Consider the following 7,711-nt stretch of genomic DNA (forward strand, 5'->3'; position numbering starts at 1 on the left):
GGAGTGAACAAAGCAGACAGGCCTCCTTGGCCCCCTGGTTTGGCATTCAATCATCACCACAATCAAAATATAGACCAGTTTTACTGTCTCCCAAAACTCCCTTAAGCTATCCCTCTGTAGTCACATCTTCCCTCCCGCCACCCCCTCAAACCACTTGCTATTCTGATCTATTTTCTGTCACGACAGCCTTGTATTTTAAAAATGTCACATAGATGGAAACATATAGCATGTAACCTTTTTGAGACCAGATTTTTTCACTCAGCATCATGCCTTTGCGATTCATTCAAGTTGTTGCCTGTATGAGTAATCTGTTTCTTTTTGTTTCTGGACAGTACACCATGGCATGGAGAAGACAAGTTATGCATTTATCAGTTTTAACCCAGTTTTTGGTGATTATAAATGAAGCTACTATGAGCACTTAGTGTAAAGATTTTTGTATGAACACATTTTTATTTCTCACAGGTAAACACCTAGGGGATTATTGACTTGTATGGTAAGTGTATTAACTTTATAAGAAATTACCAAACTACGTTCCAGAGTGTGATTTCACATTCCATCAGTAATGAACGAGAGTTCCTGTTGCTCACCCACACTTGGCGGCACTCTCAATATTTAAAAAAAAAAAAAATTATTATTTTTTAATTTGGGGGGAGGAGGAGGTAATTATGTTTGTTTATTTTTAATGGAGGTACTGGCGGTTGAACCCAGGACCTCATGCATGCTAAGCATGTGCTCTGCCACTGAGCTATACCGTTCCCAACTCTTAATATTTTTAAATCTTTGCTATTCTAACAGATCTGTAGTGGTAATTCATCTTGGCTTTAATTTGCATTTTCCTAATGGACAATAATGTTGAACAACTTTTTAGGTGCTTATGGACTTTTTATTCTCTTTGGTGAAGTGTCTATTCAAGTCTATTACCCACTTTCTAAATTGGGTTGTCTGTTTTCTTGCTGTTGAGTTTTGAGAGTTCTTTATATAGTCTGGATAAATGTCCTTTGTTGAATATGTGACTTGCAAATATTTTCTCCCACTCGGTACCTTGTCTTATCATTCTTTTAACAGCCTCTTTGGCACAGTAAATATTTTTATTCTGATAATGAATAATTCTTTTTATTATTCATTTTTATTGAGATATAAATGACATATAGCAAACTGTACCAATCTTAAGCGCACAGCTTGATAAATTTTTACATTTGTATTCACCCACTTAACCACCATCCAGATCAAGATAGTATCACCACAGAAGTTTCCCTTGATCCCTTATCGGTCAATATGCAAAACTCCTTTCTTGCCCTATTCTGAAAGAACTGCTATTCTGACTTGTAGCACCATAGATTAATTTTGCCTAGAAGGTTTTTAATGATTGTACTCTAAGTTTTGTGACCTACCAAGTTTTGTCCTAGGAATTAGAAGTCTCCCAAACTCCCCCTTAGAAATTCTGATGCCACTCACCAGATGTGATGCAGAAGTTGGTGAGCAAAGCTAGGCTTCTTATCTTGCCTCCAGCAGGCCAGCAAGCCAAGCCTCAGAGCAGAGTCCAAATACTTGGTAAAAGTGGTAGAGAAGGCCTAGGCACCCCAAATCCACTGAATTGGCAAGGGCACAGTCCCAGGAATCAAAAGGCATGCATTCAGCCCCACTCTCTTGACATTTCCTGCATGTCCTTAAACTACATAAACTTGTGCCTCAGCCACCTCATCTGTAAGGTGGAAACAGTAATATCCACCATGGTTTATAAGGCTTGTTCACCAATATTTGAGTTTCTCTCTCCTTCCAGGTACCTAGGAAGACTCTACTTTGCCACCCCGGGTAACTCTTACCAACTAACCAAGGCATGACTATGTGACTTACTTTGGCCAATTAAAATGTGTCCCTTCTACATGAAAGTTTTAATTTTTTTTTAATGGGGGGAGGAAGTTAGGTTTATTTATTTAACAAAAGTACTGGAAATTGAACCCAGGACCTCATGAATGCTAGGCATGCACTCTACCACTAACCTATACCCTCCCCTCTTCCATGGAAGTTTTAAAAGCCAGTGTGTGTTGTGCTTTTCCCACATTCTCTCCTCCTTCCACTATAGCAAGTGGTGATGTTCTAGATGTGGCTGCTATGTCAACCTGGGCCCTGAGGTTAGGACAATGATGGCTCAGAGCAGAGCCTCAGCCAACCCACCATCAGCAAGAGGTTGTCTGTTACAGAAGCATAAACTAGCTTGCTGGGATGATATATCACATTATAAATTTATTACCAAGATTACACGAAATAAAATGTATGTAAATTCTGGGCACGTAATAAAGCTTGATTTCCTTCTTTTCAAAATCTCCTTCTTTCTGAGGAGTCATGAAACTAGGTATACTCTTACCGGCCCAGAACCCTTAAAAAGAGGCAAGAAAACAGAGGACCTCTCAACCACAAAAGAAAGATGAAGAGAAAAGGCTACAAAGCAACAAAGGGTATAGAAATATGATACAGAGCAAGAAAGAGAAACAAAGTGCTGAGGGTGGAGAGACAAAGTATAAGAACAGGGAAAAGAGAGATACAGAGGATGGGGGAGACAGACAGGGTGATTCTAAGAACAACAGCTGAGGCAAATGGAAACTGTATCTGTTTTGAGATGTTCATCCCAACTCCAGGCAAACACAATCATCTGTTATGGTAGCTGAACAAACAAGCTTGGGCTCAATTTGTTCCTGGCCATCTACTTATCAGACTTTCCACCCAAAGTTTACAGAGCCCCTGCTGTGTGCCTGGCCCTGTGCTCATGTTGAGTTTGCTTGAGATGAACAAGACCCAGTCTTGTTGTGAAACAGTCACCTGAATAGTTAGGATACAATTTGGCCCACGCAATGATGGAGGTGCCCACGGGGAATATGGGAGAAGGGGATCCAGGCCCTGCTTAGAAGAGTCAGAAGGGACTTTCTGAAAGACTTGAGTCTAAGGGTTTGGAAGGAGAACTGGGAGTTTGCAAGGCAAGGTTGGTGAGGGCATGCTGGGCAGAGGGGCAACAGGAACCAGGTGGTGGAGGTGAGAATCTACAGGCAGCTGGGGTTGCTGGACCCTTGCTGAGAGGCAGTGGGCATCAGGAGAGGCTGGAGAGGGGCTCAAGGGCCTATCACAGGTGCTTGATGTTTTTCACTGGTAGGGTTGGGGCTGGGGCTGGGGCAGATTTGAGTGGTTCAGCAGAGAAGTGACATGTTCAGACTTTAGTTAAATAGTTCTGATGCAGGAAAAATGGATGTGGGGTGTGAGGAGGGCTGTGTCCCAGGCTTCAGTTGAGCCCCCGGAACGTGTCCCGCCACGTGTGGGTCCTTGGCTTCACAGAGGAAAGAGTTCAAGAGCGAGCCACAGTAGTAAAGGTACATTTATTTAGAGATACATCAAAAGGCAAGAGAAAGGCCACAAGGTGTGGATGTTGGGTGCTCAGATTAGAGTAAAAGTAGGTACACACTCCAGAGACAGAGTGTAGGCCAACTCCGAAGAGGCAGAGAGAGGGTGCGGCCACAAGTCATCATGTTGCCAGTTTTTATGAACTCAGTGGCTTCATATGCTAATAAGTGGAAGGACCAGTCTAAGTAGTCTGGGGAAGGGGCTGGGACAGGAAGTTGGCCGTTTCCCACTCTTTGACCTTTCATGGCTAGGCTTGGGACTGCCATGGCATGCTATTCACCATGTTAATATATTACAATGGGCTTATAATGAAGCTCAAGGTCTGCTAGAAGTCAAGTCTCCCACCATCTTGAGCCTCAAGGCCTATTGGGGATTGACTCCTCAGCCATCCTGATGTTAATTGTTGTGTTGTTCCTAGAATGGCTGTGCCCTGCCCCCTTCCTGTCTCAGCTTTGCCTGCTGTGTGGACTGCGGGTCAGGAAAGAAACTTCTTATGAGACCTCTTGGGAATCGGGTTGAACGCCCAGGCCAGGGCCTGCAAGTGCACATGATGGCCTTGGGAACCATCATCCTAGCTAAGCCTTGGTGAGTGCTGCCACAAGACAGGCAGTGTTCTGTGTAGTCTGAGTGGAGTAACTACCTCACCCTCCTGATAACACTGTGATGAGGGTGGTATTCTTTCTTTAAAAAATTTTTTTTGTTGTTGGTTTGTTCTGGAGGGGAAGTAATTATGTTTATTTTCTTTTTATTGTTTTTAACAGAGGTACTGGGGATTGAACCCAGGACCTCCTGCATGCTGAGCATGCACTTTACCACTGAACTATACCCCCTGCCCCTCCCTTTGCAGGGTGATATTCTTACCGTCCTCCATTTTGACCTCAAGATAACTGGGCACCCAGAGGCTGTTTCATGTCCCAGCTGCACATTCTGGTGCAGGCTGCCTGGCTCTGGGATCAGCCTGTAACCACGCTCCATCCTGCCTCCTTGGGGTCCACCACCCTCAGGAAGGCTCTCACAACAGGCAGAATGTTGCACTCCTGCTTGAAGTTTATGAAATCTTTCACATGGATGACCTCATTCTAGCCATGCAACAGTAGCTTCTATGAGGTAGGTATTATTGTTACTCATGGCTAAGAAAACCGACTGAACTGATTTGTCAGAGGTTAGAATGTAGGTGGCAAAGACCCAGACTTGCCGTCTTATGACTCCGGGAGTCCGGTGTCAGGTCTCACATTCATTTGTCAGTCACGGCCTGCTTCACGGTCAACACACCGTGTGGTTCAAAGCTCAGGGCAATTTCCACTCCGACTCAGCTGCCTCCTGTCGAGGAAAATGCTTTTCTGAACCGAGGAAGAAAGTCACCGAGAAATGTGGTGCTGGCGTCGATTTCCTCCGATTGGGCAACGGCTTCCGCCATCTGGATCGGGTGACGTCAGCCGTCTGGCTTTGGGCCAGGATTCTCCCACCCAGGAAACTGACTTCCGGCCGGGCTCCCCGCCGGCTCCCGCCTCCTGGAGGAGCAGGCCTCTCAGTTTGCAAAGGGGAAGACTGGAAATCAGATTTCAGGGAAGGTTTCGCTTTAGGGAAGGAGGTAAAAATGGGGCAGAGGAGTTCAGAGGACACTGGCGGGAAATGAGCAGGCACACCCCCCCTGTGTGAGGTCTGGGGTCTTTCTGGGGGCAAGACGGGAGAATCCAGGGATCAGACCGGGATGTTTAAGATTTTGTGACTAATAGACTTAAGTAAATGGGGGCAGAGAGGGGAGAAAGGTAAGCAAAGCTGAGGAAATCTGGAAAAAGTTGCACATAAAGACAAACACAGAAGGCCACACATAAGCCAAGAATAGAATGTTGTTCTCAATCTTTATGTACTTTTCTGTGGACACTAAATCTTGAATAAATCAGTAACACAGCAAAAAGCAGCCTTTTACCACTTTACTTTTTAATTTGTTTTATTTTTATACTCAGTTTACAATGTTGTATCAGTTTCTGGTATTCAGCATAATGTTTTAGTCATACATAAACATACATATATTCCCTTTCATATTCTTTTTCATTATAGGTTACTACAAGATACTTATTTATTTTATTTGGGAGGTAATTAGGTTTGTTTGTTTGTTTGTTTAAATGGAGGTTCTGGGGATTGAACCCAGTGTGTGCATGCTAAGCACACATTCTAACCACTGAGCTATACCTTCCCCCATCATTATATGTTACTACAAGATATTGAATATAGTTCCCTGTGCTATACAGTAGAAACTAGTGGTCTGTCTATTTATATATAGAAGTTAGTATCTGCAAATCTCGAGCTCCCAGTTTATCCCTTTGTCCCCTTCCCTCCTGGTAACCATAAGTTTGTTTTTTATGTCTGTGAGTCTGTTTCTGAACTGCTTTACTTTTTGAATTATAAAAATATGCCAGTTTACAAATCTAAACAATAGATACAGTAGAAATTTTGTGTCCCTCCCCCATCCCAAACCCTGGTCTCCAGGCCTGGTTCATAAATGCTGTTAATTACTTTGGCTGTTTCTTCAGCCCAAAATAATCTCATTTACTCTTCACAATGACCCTATGAAATAAGAACTATTATTGTGCTTTTATTTTTTTTTTAATTGTGGTAAAATATATATATAACAAAGATTTACCATTTTACTGCACCCCGGTGGCCCAAGGTGAATGGGTCACCATGGTACTCTGGCCTACCTGACCCAGCAGTGGAAGGTCTGCAGCTTTATAAGCAGGTGCTATGCCACCTTGACTTGTGGTGCATCCACAGGGACAAATACTGGTCCTTTTCTTGTTTGAGAGAGCCCGGTTTGAAGGTACTAAGAAGGAAAAGGGTTTGGTAAAGTCTGCCCAGCTACTGAGGGAGGCAGAGGAAGAATTCTGCCACCACCAGCATCCACAACCATTTATCTCCCCTGCTTTACTGAGGGCACCTCTCAGGAGAGATAAGAGTGTTACAAGGTCCCTGAGAGGTACTTAGATGACTGGCATCCTTCTGAGAAGGCGATGTATCCTAAATTCTTTGCCAGGAGAGCAGTGGAAGAAACTGTGGAGGGAAATCTGGGAGCAAGAGGTTAAGCAGCTGCAGGGGGACACTTGCCAGGTAGTCCTCAGGTGGAAGCTTTGCCCTTTGCCTGAAAGGACGGTGACTTGTCCCCACTGTGATGGCATATGGTGACCAGGCCCCAGAAGCATCCCACATAGAGAGGAAGTTTCCCTCACCATTTGTGCTTGCAAGGAAATAAGTTACAGAACCCACACACACTTACCTTCATAAAAATAACTAGGCATTACAACTAAATATATAAATACCTAAAATTTATACTATTTTAAAACCATTTTTAAATATACAGTTCAGCAACATTAAGTACATTTATACTGTTGTGCAGCCATCACCACCATCCATCTCCAGAGCTTTCACATCTTCCCCAACTAAACTTCTGTATCCAGGAAACAATATCTTCTCATGCCCCCCTCCCCCTAACCTTCGCCCCTGGCAACCACCATTCTGCTTTGTCTCTATGAATTTAACTACTCTAGGGACCTCATATAAGTGAAATCACATAATATTTATCCTCTTGTGACTGGCTTTTATTTCACTTACCATAATGTCTTTGAGATTCATTCATGTTGTAGCAGGTGTCAGAATTTTCTCCCTTTTTAAGGCTGCGTAATATTCCATTGTATATATAGACCACATTTTGTTTATCCATTCATCCATCGATGGACACTTGGGTTGCCTCCACCTCTTGGCTATTGTGAATAATGTCACTATGAATGTGTATGTACACATATCTGTTTGAATTATGTCTTTATTTTTAATAATAGCAGTATTGAGATATGATTCCTATATCATACGGTTCACCATTTTAAAGTGTACAATTGAATGGTTTTTAACATGCTCATGGAGTTCTGTGACCAACCTACAATTGATTTTAGAATATTTTCATCACCACCAAAAGAAATCCCAAAGCCATGAACAATCATTCCCAACTTCCCCTCAGATCCCTGCCCGCTTCTGTCCTAGACAACCACTAACCTACTTTTTATCTCTGTGGATTGGTCTATTCTGGACATTTCATATAAATGAAGTCACACAATATGTGGCCTTTTATGTCTGGCTTCTCTCACTTAGCATAATGTTTTCAAAGTTCAGCTACATTGTAGCAGCTATCATTACTTTGTTTTTCTTTATTGCCTAATGATTTCCATTATGTGAATATAGATACCACAATTCACTATTTATTCATTCATCAATTGATGGCTATTTGTGTTGTTTCTATGTTTTGGTTATTATGAATAGCGCTGGTATGGTA

At 42.8% G+C, this 7,711-nt stretch overlaps 1 pseudogene; it reads left to right on the plus strand.

Moving 5' to 3' along the window:
* The first annotated feature begins 3,940 nt into the window (after positions 1–3,940).
* LOC102509217 lies at positions 3,941–6,870 on the plus strand (annotated as a pseudogene).
* Positions 6,871–7,711: the final 841 nt, after the last annotated feature.

Source organism: Camelus ferus, chromosome 20, assembly GCF_009834535.1.
Source record: "Camelus ferus isolate YT-003-E chromosome 20, BCGSAC_Cfer_1.0, whole genome shotgun sequence".
Classification (NCBI taxonomy): domain Eukaryota; kingdom Metazoa; phylum Chordata; class Mammalia; order Artiodactyla; family Camelidae; genus Camelus; species Camelus ferus.